Source organism: Protopterus annectens, chromosome 4.part0, assembly GCF_019279795.1.
Source record: "Protopterus annectens isolate FY-2018-M chromosome 4.part0, PAN1.0, whole genome shotgun sequence".
Lineage (NCBI taxonomy): Eukaryota > Metazoa > Chordata > Ceratodontiformes > Protopteridae > Protopterus > Protopterus annectens.
The window spans coordinates 109,050,111-109,066,783 of NC_056733.1; the positions used below are offsets into that span (position 1 = coordinate 109,050,111).

The 16,673-nt window shown below is 48.1% G+C and overlaps 1 protein-coding gene across 1 annotated transcript in view; it reads right to left on the reverse strand.

The window, feature by feature from the left end:
- The window catches only part of LOC122799216, a 971,249-nt gene that overhangs the window by 121,209 nt on the left and 833,367 nt on the right, over positions 1 to 16,673 (reverse strand). The gene's annotated exons all lie outside the window — the stretch shown is intronic.

The following is a 16,673-nucleotide window of genomic DNA, read 5'->3' on the forward strand; positions in this document are numbered from 1 at the left end:
GGAGGGACGCAAGAAAGAAGGCGAGAGAAGACAACTAACATGGAACGTTATGGTAGGTACATAACTTCTAAATGTTAAGTTGTCAATCTCACCTTCATTCTTGCTGGATGGGACAGCATCCCTAGCACCTATATCCTGGGTGGCTCAATGGAACAGACTCTTGAGAACTGTGGAACCAAAGCTTGCCCTGTCCCTGGAGGCCAAATCCAATTTGTAATGAGAAACAAAGGTATGAGGAGTGGCCCAAGTGGCTGCTGCACAAATAGTATCTAAAGGTAACCTGGCCTGAAAGGCTGTAGAAGTGGCTAGGCCTCTTGTAGAATGTGCTTTTGGTTTTGAGCTCAGTTGTTTGCCCCTAAGCTGATAAATGTCAGAAATGGTAGAAGACAGCCATCTGGATAAGGTCACTTTGGAAACAGGGAGACCTTTTCTGTTTTCAGCGTACGAAAGGAAGAGCTGATCAGACTTTCTGAATTGTTTCGTTCTGTCCAAGTAATATCTGAGTTGGCGGTGGACATCTAGGTAATGCAATTTTTGTTCCGCCCTGTTTGAATAATTTGGAAAAAATACAGGAAGATCAATTGATTGGTTTAGATTAGTTTTAGAAGCAACCTTGGGCAAAAAGGATGGATTAGTTCTCAAGGATACCCTGTCCTTGTGGAAGACCAAATATGGGGGATGAACAGAGAGGGCCTGAAGTTCCGACACTCTCCTAGCCGAGGTAATAGCGACCAGAAAGAGTGTCTTCCAAGAAAGAAACTTTAAAGAACATGAAGCAGCCGGTTCGAAAGGGGGAAGAATTAAGGATGTCAGCACTAGATTTAGGTCCCACTGTGGTGGAGGATTCCTAATAGGAGGCTTTAGAAGGAAAACTCCTTTAAGAAAGGCTTTACAAAGCTTGTGGGACATAATGTTGAGGTCTGCAAACCCGACATGAAAATTCGAGATTGCTGCCAACTGAACTTTGACTGTGGAAGATGAGGAACCTGAGTGAAAAATTTCCGCTAGAAAATCCAAGACTGCATGAACAGGGGCAGTAAAAGGGTCTATGTTCCTAGATTTCGCCCAAAAGGAGAAACGTTTCCACTTGCTAGAGTAAACCCTCCTGGTAGAGGATTTAAGAGAAGCTACTATGATGTCTCTAACAGGGTTAGAAATCATAGGAAGCCTGGCTAAAGACGGAAGTGGAGCAACCAAGCTGTGAGGTTGAGAGAGAGAACGGACCGATGCAGCTGACCCGACTGGTGGGTCAGAAGGTCTGGCACTGGGTCCAGATGCCACGGCTGCACCAAGAGATGGCGATGAAGGAACGGGAACCAAATTTGTCGGGGCCAGTAAGGGGCAATGAGAATCATTTTGGCTCTCAAAACGGACGCTTTCTGGAGTACCTGTGGTATTAATGGAAAGGGAGGAAAGGCATAAAGTCGTCCCTGGGGCCAATCTTGGGTAAGAGCATCTCTGGGGGGATGGCCCGGAAGTGGGAAGAGAGAGAGAAGTAGTCTGGGCATTTGCTGTTTTGGGGAGTAGCAAAAAGGTCGCAACATGGGCGGCCCCATCTCTGAAAAATCTCTTCCACTATAGTTTGCTTGAGAGACCACTCGTGAGGCATGAGTATAGCTCTGCTCAATCTGTCCGCTAATATATTGGTTTTCCCAGGGATATGCGTTGCTACCAGAAACCGATGAGAGGAGATCGCCCATTGCCAAAGTCTGAGAGCCTCTCGACAAGGGATAGGACTTGGTTCCGCCCTGCTTGTTGATATACCACACTATGGACATGTTGTCCGTGTGAACTGCAATCGTTCCTAGGGGAAGAAAGTCGTTGAGGGCTTGCAACGTTAAAAGCACTGCTCTCACCTCTAGGACATTTATATGCAGGTGGTATTCGAATGGTTGCCACGTCCCATGAACCATTCTGCCCTGATAATGTCCCCCCCCACCCGATCAGGGAGGCATCCGTAGTGACCATGGCTACCGGGGCCGGGAAAACAAAAGGTCTGCCCTGATGGATTTGGGGAGAGGAAATCCACCAGGATAGATAGTTCTTGCAGGTTTGTGTCACCAGAATTTGGTGACGCATGGGAAGCTGCTGGTAGGACCACTGGGTGAACAGCATCTATTGTAGGAGACGCATGTAAAAACGGGCCAGAGGAAGAAGTGTGATGGCAGCTGCCATGAGGCCCAACACTTTCAGGACCAGCCTGTCACGCACTCTTTTGCTGGCAAGGATGATCCGAACGTGGTTTTGAATATCTAGGATTCTCTGGTTTGTTAGGTTTGCCGACATCCGAATAGTGTCTAGATTTGCGCCTATAAAAGTAATAGATTGGCAGGGCAATAAGGAGGACTTTTTGAAGTTGACCGAAATTCCTAACTGACTGCAAAGATGAAGAGTGTAATCTCTGGCTTGGAGAAGTTGATGCCTGGTGGTGGCTGAGAGGAGCCAGTCGTCGAGATACGGAAACACCTGGAATCCTTGACGTCTCAGGTGAGCCGTGACCACTGCCATACATTTGGTGAACACTCTGGGGGCTGTAGTGAGACCAAAGGGCAGGGCTCTGAACTGAAAATGACTGGACCCCAGCCGAAAGCGGAGAAACCTTCTGGAGCGCCTGTGGATTTTTATGTGGTAGTACGCATCCTGAAGGTCTATTGAGCACATCCAGTTGTCTTTGCCCAGGAAGGGCAAAATCGATTGAAGTGTGACCATCCGAAATCTCGTCTTTTTCACTGACTTGTTGAGTCTGCTGAGGTCCAATACTGGTCTCCAGTCTCCCGTCTTTTTGGGAACCAAAAAGAACCTTGAGTAGATTCCGGACTCTGGATGGCCCTTTTTTTTAGAAGCTATGAAACCTCTAATTTTGCAATTTCCCTTAGACCGGGTGGAACGTCTGGAAGGGAACTTCTCTGAGGGAAGGGACTTTCTTGGAAGGGAATCTTGTAACCCTCGGATATGATCGACTGTACCCATTTGTCTTGAGAGAGGGACAACCAGGCTTCTGGGTACAACGATAATCTCTCCCCCCCCCCCGACTGCCTCCAAGGGTGGACAGTCGGGCAACACCTCAGGGATGCTGGAAGGGCTTGTCAGAGAGAGACTCTCTGTTGCCCTGGTTCTGCGGACCCCCTCTGCCCCTAGGGCGGCATCTATTGTTATTACCCCCTCTGCCTCTGGGGGTAAACTGACCACGTGTGTCCAGCGTGACTCCCTGAGATTTCCGGAACCACATCTTCCCTCCCTTCTGCCCTTTGGGGTAAGGCCTAGAAGGGGTGTAGAAATGGACTCCTACGGCAGAAAGAGTCTTGCCGTCTTGCTCACACCTGGTCAACGTGTCCTTCACCTGAGGGCCAAACAATGTTGACCCATCAAAGGGAGAGTTTGTGAAGGATGCCTTAAAGGGGTCTGCAAAATTACAGAGCCGCATCCAGGACTGACGTCTAAGAGCCACTCCTGTGCCTGCAGCTCTACTCGCTCCATCTGCCGCATAAGAAATGAGCCGCATGGAGGAGTTAGTTATGGAGTTAAGGTTTCCTAGCTGAGAGGCAATCTTCTCTTGAGCCCCTGCCGCTGAAGGATCCTGTACTACTTCACCTAATTCTTTAAGGATGTCCCTTTGAAGTCTGGTGAAGTGACATAAATAATTCAGCGAGCGCATGGTAAAGGTCGCTGAGGAAAACATCCGCTTACCATACCTGTCCATGGTCCTAGAATCCTTGTTAGGAGGATGGACTGGTACGGAAGGATCTGCAAGTTCCTTCTTGGTGGCGGCTGCCACCACCATGGCATCAACGGGGACACCTTTCGTCAGAAACTGCTTCTCAGTGGGGGCTGTAATAAATTTAGAAGGCCTCCTGGGGACTGGTTCCACAGAATCAGGAGATGCCCATGCCTTCCGAGCTATCACCTCCATGAGGGGGTCGAAAGGCGGAGACACCCAGGAGGTGGAGGGTCGAGATCCAAAGGCCTCTAGGTATACCGACTCATCCTCAGAGGGATTAATGGAGGGCCAGTTACCCCTCTGTTTTAGGAGTTCTAGGATGTCTGAGAAAGAGACATCCTCAGAGGGGGATCTTGGGGAACCCTCCGACTCATCCAAGTCGGTATCTGAAGTTGTAGACTCAGGGGAGTCTAGGTGCTTCCTCTTACAAGTCCTCTTACGCGGGGGATCTCCCGACGGATCAGGAGAATCCTCAGAAGAGGGGGTTCTTCCCAGTGAGGAAACCTGAGGCGATGGATCTCTCGGTCCGGGAGCAAGAGAGTGGGAAGAGATATCTACAGGCACCATAGAGGGAGGAGCTAGAGGAACAGACTGCTGACTAAGCACGGGGGCCAGCACACTCCTCATCACCTCGAAGGCTCCCCTCCCAGGGAGACCAGAGAGACTCCGCTCCGAAGACACGGGAGGTCCCGGGCCCACCGAAAGGGAAGGCTCCGAGGCAGATGGAGCCGAGCTAACCAAGGCCGAAGCTCCGAGAGGGAGAGCAGGGTCGGACAAGGGTCCGATGCCACTCGCCCCCCCGGAGCAGACCAGGGAAGCCCGACCACCGGATCCCTCCAAGGAAGGTCCCAAAGAGGAGATAGGAGTAGAAGCTGAAGGAGCAGAAAAGGGTGGGATCTGCTCCGCAGCCAAAGCAGTAACTATTCCAGTAGTCTCCGGCTCCGAACTCTGAAGGAGAGTCGAAGGAGGAATTTGCAGAGGGTGTGGACTAGTAGTCGTCTGCTGAGACGGACTATGGAGCATCTGGGCTAGTGCCTGTGACCTTAATAATCTACTAACCACTCTCTCCAAGTCATGGTCAGAGAGCCTGGAAGACCTAGATGATCGGCTCCGATGGCTCCGTTCCGAAAGAAGAGGTGAGGCCAGAGCCGACAGGATAGGCTCCAACGAGGGAGATCTAGATCTCTTTCTCGAAGCCATCGGAGCCGAGGAACCCTCGGTTCCAGATGGAGCCGACAACTTATCGGCTCCAAGCCGGAGCCGACACAGACATGGAAACAAGGGTATCGGAGCCGGTCGGCACCGATAACGATACCTTAGAAGCATGGTGGACGGAGCCGGTCAGAGCAGACACCGATGTGGAAGTTAAAGTATCGGCACCGATAGCCACCGGTGCCGAAGACTTAGTCAAAATAGTATCGGCTCCAGCCGGAGCCGATCTTGACTCCAAAGGATTCGGAGCCAGGGCCGGAGGCTTAGAAGCAGAAGCCTGGGCCTTGGAAGTCTTAGAGGACTGACCCGAAGCAGACTTGGCAGGGGAGCCCTCTGATTTTAGTAAGCCTCTTAAAATTAGTTTGTTTCTCCTTTCCTGCAGGACTCTCTGGCTGAAGGAGTGACAAATAGCACAGGAGTCCTGCAGGTGGAGAGGTCCCAGGCAGTAAATACAAGAAGTGTGACCGTCTGTCAGAGACATTTTCTGACAGCACGAGTCACACTTCTTGAAGCCTGAGACCCTCGGTTCTTTGGACATGGTAAGTATCTACACAAGACACTCTACTCACACAGTCCAAAAAAAAAAAAAAAAACTAAAAAGGAAGAAAAACACTCACACACACACGCCCTGACAGGAAGGGATGGGGGAGGACTTAAGGCCCGACTGACAGAAATAAACTAGGGAAACAGTACACTAAGCTAGAGACCCTTAAAAATACGTAAAGTCACAAATAAAGTAAGATATATAAGAATATATAAGATACATAATAAAGATGGGGCGTCTAATATTCTGACTAACAATTACTTAACAGGAGCTGGTAAAAGGAGGACCTCATCAGCGAAGCGGCAAATGAGATCTGGGTAATTACCGCCTTGCATCATGGGATATGGGGCTGCCTCGAGCTGGTAAAAGTGACTCTCGAGCTTAGCAAGTGCCGAGTCGGAGCCGAGGATCGGCTCCGAACCCATCCAGCAAGAATGAAGGCGAGATTGAAAACTTAACATCAGATATCTGAGGACCGTGTTCCAGTGTCTTAACAGCTAGTCTACATAGCTGATAAGATCTTACTTATGTACTATGACTGAAGTGCTGTCTTTGACATTTTTGATGGGGCCTGGGCATAGCTGAAGATCAGCAAGGCCTGAATTAGAGCCCACATCTCCTTCAAGTTGATGTGTTCTGTCCTCTGATTTAGTGGCCACTGGCCCTGGACTCTCAGGAAGCTTGTCCATGTCCCCCTATTCAACGTCTGAAGTACGTGTATGCAGCTCCCAGTGAACTGCCATTCTAATAGCAGGCTTGGACTGAGGTTTACCTGTAATATTCACCAGTGAAATTCTTTCTTCAGGCAGGGGAGGAGGATCTGGGTGTCCAGAGGATGGGAAAATGGTGGGACCAAATAGATTTCAGGATCCACTGGAACTTTCTCATATGGAGTCTGGCAAAGGGGACCACGGGTATGGTTGCAGCCACGAATCCTGGTGCCTTCAGAACTCCTCTTGCAATGCAAGTTTGAAAGGGTAAGAGAGACTTTTAGTCAGAGGTGCTTAGCACATTTTCTAGAGGTAGGAAAGCCTGCACGAGTTTGGTGTCCAATCTGTAGCAATATATTAATACTCAGACTTTGAACCACATACAAGCTGGTCCACTAAGAAAATGCTCCCTTCCAGCAAAAGGAGGTACTCTCCCCTAAAAGGAGCACAAGTTCTGTTATTTCATTGAGAGCCGATATGAAGACTGCCTTCAACCATTTTACATCTCAGCTGAGCTCACTCCTATAGTATCACACAGGACCTCATCAGTTTTAAAAGTTTTCATGACACACATCTAGCCTAATCATTACACTGTCAGTTCAGAATCACTGAATGTCCTTTAAAAAATGGTTGGGGTGTTTGTTTCCTACTCCCATCCATTACAGATAGAAAAAAGTTGTGTAAATTCTTACTATAACCAAAGATGTCCTTCTCTTCCAAGTTGCAGTATTCAACACATATCAGTTTACTCCTCTTGCTACCCGAACGTCTGGCCAATATACAAAAGTTTTCAGTCAGTACAGTGTGTGGGACATCTGACGTAGCTAGTGGAACGTGGATCATAAAAGTGACGTCTGCACACACCGGCCCTCAGAATTCTAAGCCCCAGTCAGAACTAGTCCTAGCAAGAGAAAATGCTAGTCCTGTGCCATCAAGAAAGGGAAATGCTGCATAACAGGAGGGGAAGGAGGGTGAGAAAGAATACTGCAACATGGAAGAGAAGGACATCTATGATTATGGTAAGATTTTACACAACATTTCCATGTCCTTCTATTCCCATGTTGCAGTATTCATCACATATGGGTGAGTGCCAAAGCTCACTGTGAGGAAGTGGGTGGTGGTCTAGAGGCAGTCTCCAGGAATCCATGAAGGATAGCCCTGGCAAAACCCACCCTGGCTCTGAAAATATGGTCTAACTTGGTAGTATTTGGTGAAGGTGTGTACTGATGACCAAGTGACTGCTTCAAGAATTGTAGAGGTATCTAAAGCCCTGAAAAAGGCTCCCGAGGAGGCCATAGCCCTGGTGGAGTGCGCTTTAACAGTACCTTGCAGGGACTTCCCATGGAATTTGTAGCAGAAGGTGATAGCTTTGGAAATCCAGGTTGAAATAGTTTGTTTGGTTACTGCCCTTCATAGGGCCCTTGGATGGAAGGAGACAAAGTTGATCAGCCTGTCTTGATGGACCTGGTTTTGTGCAGATAAAATCTGAGTTGTCTACGCGCATCCAGGGAATAGAGTACTCTCTCACTATTCCCCTGTGGGTTATGGAAGAAGGTTGGAAGGTGGATGGCTTGAGTTAGGGAAGGGTCATTCACCACCTTGGGCATGAAGGAAGGGTTAAGTTCTATCAGTAACCTTGTCATTCTATGAGTAACCTTGTCAGTGTGCAATACCAGGAAAGGTGGAATAGCCATGAGGGCTTCTAGCTCTGATGGTCTTCTGGCTGAGGTCAAGGCCACGAGTAGCACAGTTTTCCATGTACTGTGTTTTAGGGATGCTTTGTCTGCTGGCTCGAATGGAGGAAATGTAAGCTTTTCCAAAACAAAGTTGAGGTCCCATGGGGGTGGGGATGGTTTCTCCTTTAAAGAATAACTTAGCTTGCAGTCTGGACACTAGGGGGGGATCCAGAGGATGGCATGGGCTTTAATGGAAGAGCAGATCAATCCTGTCTGCAGTATTTCACACAGGTATGACAGAACTAAAGGGGTCTTGCTTGCAAGCGGGTCCAACTGTCTTTTGAGACACCATATAGAAAATCTCGCCGTAAAGATTTTCTCGTATTCGGTTTCCTGGCCTCCTGCAGGAAAGTGAGCACATCCTCACTGTAAAGATGTCTGAGGGGATCAGAATCCTATCAGCCATAGGTTGAGGTGCAGCAACTGCCACTGTGAGTGTATTTGGAATCCCTTGTGCTGTGTGGAAAGGTCCACTCTGAGGGGTAACTTGTGGTGATTGCCCTTGGATAGTTGTAACAGTAGGGGTCAACCAATGCTGCCTTGGCCAATAGGGAGTCACCAACAAGATTTTTGGTCTGTCCTGTTGGATCTTCAGCAGGACCTTCTGTACGAGTGGGAAGGGGGAAAATGCAGAGAGAAACTTCCCCTTCCAAGAGATTGAGAAAGCATCTGTTGCCATTGCCTGAGGGTGTGGGAGTCTGGTGCAGAAGGAAAAAAGTTGCCTGTTGATGCTGGAGACAACCAGGTCTATTTGAGGTATACTCCACCGGTGGACCAGGACCAGGAAGACACCCCTGTACAACATCCATTCATGGTGGTTTGTGATGGATCTGCTGAGAGGGTCTGCCTGGGTGTTCTGTAGTGAAGGAATGTAGACTGCCTGCAGGCTAACTCCCTGAGAGGTGGCCAGTTCCCACACTAGGAGAGCTAGTCTGCAAAGGAAGTAAGACTTGGGCCTCCCCGGTATTGTATGTAAAGATCTTTAGTGGTCCCTGTTGCAGATAGGGTTGGAAGCCTCGAAGGGCCAGGAGAATTGCCCTCATTTCTCGGACATTGATGTGTTCTTTTTTTATGTGGCTCATGCCACAGCTCCTGCACTTTCAGATGGCCCAGAGTTGCTCCCCAGCCCAAGTCTGAGACATCTGTGTGTATGATCTGTTTGGGTTGGGGTGGTTGGAGGGGAAGACCTGGATTGAGGTTCACTTGCTTCAACCACCACTGGACTTCTAGTCTGAGGCAGGGCAGGAGGGGAACCCTGTACAACAATGGGTGAGAGTGCTGGGTCCAGACTGACCTTGGGTACCACTGCAACTTTCTCATATGGAGTCTTGCTAATGGTAACATGGGGATAGTCGCTGCCATGTAGTCCAGGTGTCTGAGGTACTGCCTTGCTGTCAATTCTGTTGTCTGAAGGACCAGAAGTAGGTGTTCTGTCAAGCTTTCCACCTTTTTGGAGGGAAGGTAGGCTTTCATGATGTCTGTGTGAATCCTGCACCCCAAGAAGACAATTTCTTGAGAAGGTCCCAGGTGGGATTTTAGGAAGCGGATTTGAAATCCCAGGGACTGTAGGAGAGAAACGGCAAGAAGTATGTGTTGCCAGTGGGTCTCCCTGCAGTCTGCCTGTACAAGCAGGTTGTCCAGATAAGGGGATACATAGATACTTTTTGTCCTGCAAAAGGCAATAACTGGAGCCAAACATGTGGTGAATATCCTAGGTGCAGTGGAAAGCCCACAGGGCAAGGCAGAGAATTGAAAGTGAGAAGGGCTCACTGCGAAATGGAGTTATTTAATGAAACTGGGCCTTAAGGGGATGTGAAAGTAAACATTCTGTATATCTAAGGTGGCTATGAACCCTTGGGGAAGCAGGAGTGGAAAGAGAGTTTGTAAGGTCAACATCCTGAAAGTAGGAACCAGAAGGAAGAGGATGAGAAGACAGAGATTCAGGATTAGTCTCAAAGGACCGTCTTTTCTTGAGACTAGAAAAATCCTGGAGTAGAAACCTCTCCCTTTTGCAGCCAGAGGCACTGTTTCCATGGTGCCTTGAGCCAGAAGGGTTTCTAGTACTAGCTGCAATAGGTGTAGCTGTTGTTTTGGAAGTTGTTCATAGGTTGGTACTAGGCTATTGGCGCTAGGGCCTACACAAGCCTAGCCAATACAATTCCCTGGCTATTTCTTCCCACAGTATTTACTTCTCTGGTCCCCTGTCTAGCAGGGCAACTGATGTGATCCCCGGGGTGAATTTCCCATCTCCCATCCAATCATCACGGTTCCTTTTGAAGAGGGCCAAAGAGGCGCTCTGCTTGATATGTATGGGAAGTCTATTCCAGAATCTGGGAAGTCTCTGGGTCAGGAACCTATCCCTCCAGCATGTTTTGTTCATTGTGATGACAAGGTTTAGATCCCTGGAGCATACATCTCTGAAGGTTAAGTGTAGCATGTCCAACAGTTCTGGGTTTGACATGGCCTTGTATGTCAAGCAGAGATCGCCTCTGAGTAGACTATATGCGACAGAGTACAGGTGGAGTTTTTTGTAGACAGTCAGCATAGGGCATCTGCTTTAGGCCTGTGATTCTTTTAGTGAAGTATTTCTGCAGCCTTTCCAGTTGCTGCAGATGTCTTGGAAGGTACATAACAAATGGGGCACTGTATTCTATAATGGGTCTAATGAGGGATGAGTACAGTGGGACAATGACATCCTTTTTTCCTGGATGAAAAGCCCTTAGTGATAAGGTGTGCCACATAGAAGGATTTCCTGACTTGTGGCGATTTGGTTATTGAAGGTGAGACCACTGTCCACCTGTGTCCCTAAGTCTTATCACACTTCCGGTGTTTAGTGTACTGCCACCTATGTGGTAATTCACGGGTACGTGTTTTTACCCAAAGGGGATAACTATACATTTCTTGGCATTAAGCTTGAGCCCATGGCTCTGGCGCCAGGCATCTGTTTCTGTAAGTGCCTTTTGTAGAATATCCACATCATTTGGGGATTCAATAATGGCTCCCAGTTTGGAGTCATCTGTGAACTTTGTTAGCCAGAGTCCCTTAGTGTTGGTCTGTACTTCAGAGAAGTAGATGCTAAACAAGACTGGTCCCAGGACTGAACCCTGAGGTACTTCACTTGTCTGGAGCTGGATTTGGAGTCAGCTACTTTTACAGTGTGGGTTCTGTCAGTAAACCAGCTGGCAACCCATCGAGTGATGTAGGGATTAATGCCCAACTTAGTAAGTTTATCTAGGGTTCCAGACTGGGGGATGGTGTCGAAGGCCTTGGTGAGGTCCAGACAGGCTGTGTCCACAGCTCTGGAGACTGATTCGAAGTCAATGAGGTTCAGTCAGCCCTTCATGAACCCAAACTGCATGGTGTCCAGTTTTTGAAGGTTGCCAATGTCTTTGTTTATAAGTTCCACGATAATACATTCCATGGCCTTGCAGATCAGGCTCATCAGACTGATGGGGTGGTAGTTCCTGGGATCCAAGGTGGATCTCCCCTTGTGGAGTGGGATAACTGTAGCTGTGCGCTACTCAGTGGGCACGAAGCCTGAGGTGAGGCTATGACTAAACATGACACTTAGGTGAGATGTCAGTTCATTTTGTAGTTCATGTAGTACACAGCCCGGGATGTCGTCTGGTCCCATGGATGCTGTATTCTTAGCTTTTGAGAGTGTGTTTTTTACCTGTGTGGCCGCTATTACTGGAATTTGGCAATCTTTTGGTACTGAGATGGGCCCTTTAAGGGATGAGAGGGGAGTGAAGTTTGCACTAAATCGATCTGCCAGGATATTGGCAATGTCCTTGGGATCAGTATATTTAATGCTATTCTGTTGTAGCTCAGAGCAGATCTGAGCATTGCCATTTAGATTCTTGACATAGCTATAGAATGCCTTGTGGTTGTCTTTGGAATCTTTGGCAATTTTATTTTTGTAACTAGCTTTGGAAAATTTTATGAGGGATCTCAGCTTCTTACTGAGGCTGGAAAGGGAGTTTTTTGCATCTTGGGATTTTCCTCTTCTCTGCAACAGTTTCTTCCTTTTGTTGTAAAGTTTGTTTATGGCACGAGACCACCAAATTGGCTTCCTTTTTTTGTGTAATACCCCATTCGCTTTGGGGGCATAAGCCAGGTCATAAACTACCCATTTTGGATGAGTGAAAGGACCCATTTGTCTGAGGTGATGGATGTCCACACAGGAAGACAGTGAGAGACACGAACCAACAGAGGGAGAGGAGGAGGGGGTGGGGGTTTCAAACTTGGCAGGTAGTCAGCTACTACTTGCCCTGTCTTAAAAAGGTGGCCCCTGGCTAGAGGGGGAAGCTTTAGTAGGATGGGGTTGCTTTCCTGGTTGTTTTTCTGGACCTTCTGGAAGCAGCAGGGCAAGAGTACTTTCTAAAAAACTGTGTTTTAGCTGGGTAATTTCTTTGGAACTTCAGGATAGGAGAGACTATCAGGTGTTTTAAATATTGCATCTCTTTCTCCTTTTGCTGTAGTGACTTAAATAAATCAGCCACTTTTGTACCAAACAAAGCTGTGTTGTCCAACGGGGCATCAATCAGTTTTGCCCTAAAGTCATCTGGAAGGGGCTGGAGGCGTAGCCAGGAATATCTTCTTAAAGCAGACACTGGTGCTGCTGACCTTGCTGAGGCTCCAGCAGCATCATAACTGCACTTTATACAGTGCATGGTAACCTAGTAGCGTAGCCAGAAGGGAAGAAGGTGAAGTTTTGGCAGCAAAATCTGGTGTATCAGACAATTCCTTGGAGGCTTTCTCCAGCAGGGATAAGGCATATTTAGTCATGTGTGTCTGGTAGTTAGTAGTCCTGAAAGCCAGAGAAGCAGAGGTGTAAATTTTCTTACCCAGACATTCCCTGGTTTTGCTGTCTTTGTCAGCAAGGAGAATGGTGGTGGGTAATAGTTTAGATGCCTTATCTGTGGAGATAGAAATGGCGGCAGGGTCTGCTGGAGGATACTTAGATTTTGGAGGCTACTTAGATTTTGTAAAAGTCCCAAAAACTGCTATCGGGTCTGCATGGAGCAGGGGCTTGTGAATCAGGGTTCAAGGATGCTGATGAGAAGGCATCCAGGAAGGCAGGCAGAATAGGAGGCACAGCAAAAGGGATTGGGGGATCCATCTGAATGGGGTCATAATAAGAAGTTATGTACCTACCATAACGTTCCATGTTAGTTGTCTTCTCTCGCCTTCTTTCTTGCTTGATGGGTTCGGAGCCGATCCCTCGGCTCCGACTCGGCACTTGCTAAGCTCGAGAGTCACTTTTACCAGCTCGAGGCAGCCCCATATCCCATGATGCAAGGCGGTAAGTACCCAGATCTCGTTTGCTGACAAAGGGCAATAGCACCAAGCATAAAATACTTCCCAAAGGAAGAAAGAAACTTACAGATGGAAAAAGGACCAGGTCTGAATGGTCTATAGCATAACAGTTTCTTATACAAGGTCTGTCCAGGCCAGGGGGAAGGAGGGAGGGTCGCAAGAAAGAAGGCGAGAAGACAACTAACATGGAACGTTATGGTAGGTACATAACTTCTTAATGTTAAGTTGTCAATCTCGCCTTCATTCTTGCTTGATGGGACCGCGTCCCTAGCACCTCTATCCTGGGTGGCTCAATGGAACAAACTCTTGAGGACTGTAGAGCCAAAACTGGCTCTGTCCCTGGAGGCCAAGTCCAATTTGTAATGGGAAACAAAAGTGTGAGGAGTAGCCCAAGTGGCCGCTGCACAAATAGTGTCCAAAGGAAGTCTAGCTTGAAAAGCCGTAGAAGTAGCTAAGCTCCTAGTTGAATGTGCTTTAGGTTTTGAGCACAGCTGTTTTCCCCTGAGCTGATAAATTTCAGAGATGACCGAAGAAAGCCATCTGGACAAAGTCACTTTAGAAACAGGAAGGCCTTTTTTATTATCCGCATAGGAAACAAAAGTTGATCAGATTTTCTAAATTTTTTTGTTCTGTCCAAATAATATCTAAGTTGACGGTGGACATCAAGATAATGTAGCTTTTGTTCAGCTCTATCTGAATAGTTAGGGAAAAACACCGGGAGATCAATGGATTGATTCAAATTGTTCTTTGAAGCGACCTTAGGTAAAAAGGTTGGGTTAGTTCTCAAAGATACTCTGTCTTTGTGAAAAACCAAATAGGGGGGTCGAACCGAAAGAGCATGAAGTTCAGACACCCTCCTGGCAGATGTAATAGCCACTAGGAATAACGTTTTCCAAGAAAGATATTTCAGGGAACAAGAAACAGCTGGCTCGAAGGGGGGAAGAATCAAGGATGTCAGCACTAAATTTAGATCCCACTGAGGAGGAGGATTCCTGATTGGAGGTTTTAGTAGGAAAATTCCTTTCAAGAAGGCCCTGCAGAGCCTATGGGACATAATATTATGATCTGCTATCCCGACATGAAAATTGGAAATAGCAGCCAATTGAACTCTGACTGTGGAAGAAGAGGAGCCTGCATGAAAAATCTCTGCTAAGAAGTCCAGAACTGCCTGAACAGGGGCAGTAAAGGATCAATATTTTGGGCCTTAGCCCAATAAGAGAAACGTTTCCATTTGCTTGTGTAAATCCTCCTGGTAGAGGATTTTAGTGAAGCTACTACGATGTCTCTAACTGGGTTAGAGATCAAAGGAAGCCTGGCTAAGGAAGGAAGTGGAGCAACCATGCTGTGAGGTTGAGAGAAGGGATTGACCGGTGCAGCTGACCCGATTGGTGAATCAGAAGATCTGGCACTGGGTCCAGATGCCACGGCTGCACCAAAAGGTGATGATGGAGGAACGGGAACTAAACTTGTCGAGGCCAGTAAGGGGCAATGAGAATCAATTTGGCTCTCAAAACGGTAGCTTTCTGGATCACCTGAGAGATCAGAGGAAATGGAGGGAAAGCATAAAGAAGTCCCTGGGGCCAATCCTGGGTCAGAGCGTCTCTGGGGGGATGGCCTGATAGAGGGAAGAGGCTGAAGAAGTCTGGACATTTGCTGTTTTGGGGAGTAGCAAAAAGATCGCAACATGGGCGACCCCATTCCAGAAAAATCTCTTCCGCTATAGATTGCTTGAGAGACCACTCGTGAGGCATGAGTATAGCTCTGCTCAATCTGTCCGCTATAATGTTGGTTTTCCCAGGGATATGCGTTGCTACCAGAAACCGATGAGAGGAGATCGCCCATTGCCAAAGTCTGAGCTTCTCGACACAGGGGTAGGACTTGGTTCCGCCCTGTTTGTTGATATACCAAACTACAGACATGTTGTCTGTGTGGACTGCAATTGTCCCTACGGGAAGAAAGTCGTTGAGGGCTTGCAACGTTAAAAGCACTGCTCTCATCTCCAGGACATTTATGTGCAGATGGTACTCGAGCGGTTGCCACGTCCCATGAACCATCCTGCCCTGATAATGACCCCCACCCGATCAGGGAGGCATCCGTCGTGACAGTCGCTATCCGGGATGGAGGTACAAAGTACCTGCCTTGGTGAACCTGAGACGATGTGATCCACCAAGCAAGATGCTCTTTGCATGTCTGTGTCACCAGAATCTGGTGACGCATTGGAAGTTGCTGGTATGACCACTGTGTGAACAGCATCCACTGAAGAAGGCGCATGTAGAATCGAGCCAGGGCAAGAAGAGTAATGGCCGCAGCCATGAGACCTAATACCTTTAGAACCATTCTGGCCTGTATTTTCTTGCTGGCCAGAATGATCCTGACATGAGTCTGAATGTCTGAAACTCTTTGTTCTGTAAGGGTAGCTGACATCCGAACAGTGTTTAAGTTTGCGCCTATGAAGGTAATAGACTGGCAGGGCGATAAGGATGACTTTTCGAAGTTGAATGAGATGCCCAAATGAGAACAAAGGTCTATTGTGTAATCCCTGGCTTGTATAAGCTGATGCCTGGTGGTGGCTGACAGGAGCCAGTCGTCGAGATACGGAAACACCTGGAATCCTTGACGTCTCAGGTGAGCCGTGACCACTGCCATGCATTTGGTGAACACTCTGGGGGCTGTAGTGAGACCAAAGGGCAGGGCTCTGAACTGGAAATGACTGGACCCCAGCCGAAAGCGGAGAAATCTCCTGGAGTGTCTGTGAATTTTGATGTGATAGTACGCATCCTGAAGATCTATTGAGCACATCCACTTGTCCTTCTGTAAGAAGGGCAGAATTGACTGAAGAGTGACCATTCGGAATCTTGTCTTCCTGACAGACTTGTTGAGTCTGCTGAGATCCAATATTGGTCTCCAGTCTCCCGTCTTTTGGGGACCAAAAGAACCTTGAGTAGATTCCGGCTCTGAATGGTCTATTGTAACTGGCTGAATGGCTCTTTTTGCAGTAGTTTTGCGATTTCTGACTCTGCAATCTCCCTTAGACCGGTGGTACATCTGGAAGGGAACTTGAGGGAAGGGACTTTCCTCGAAAGGAATTATGTAACCCTTGGATATGATAGACTGTACCCATCTGTCTTGAGTGAGGGAATGCCAGGCTTCTGGGTACAGTGATAATCTTCCCGACTGCCTCCAAGGAGGGACAGCCGGGCAACACCTCAGGGATGCTGAAAGGGCTTGTCAGAGAGAGGCTCCCTGTTTCCCTGGTTCTTCGGACCCCCTCTGCCTCTAGAGCGGCGTCTGTTGTTGTTACCCCCTCTGCCTCTAGGGGTAAACTGACCACGTGAATCCGGCGTGACTCCTTGGGATTTACGGAACCACATCTTCCCACCCTTCTGTCCTTTGGGATAAGGCCTAGAAGGGGTGGAAAAACGGACTCCAACAGC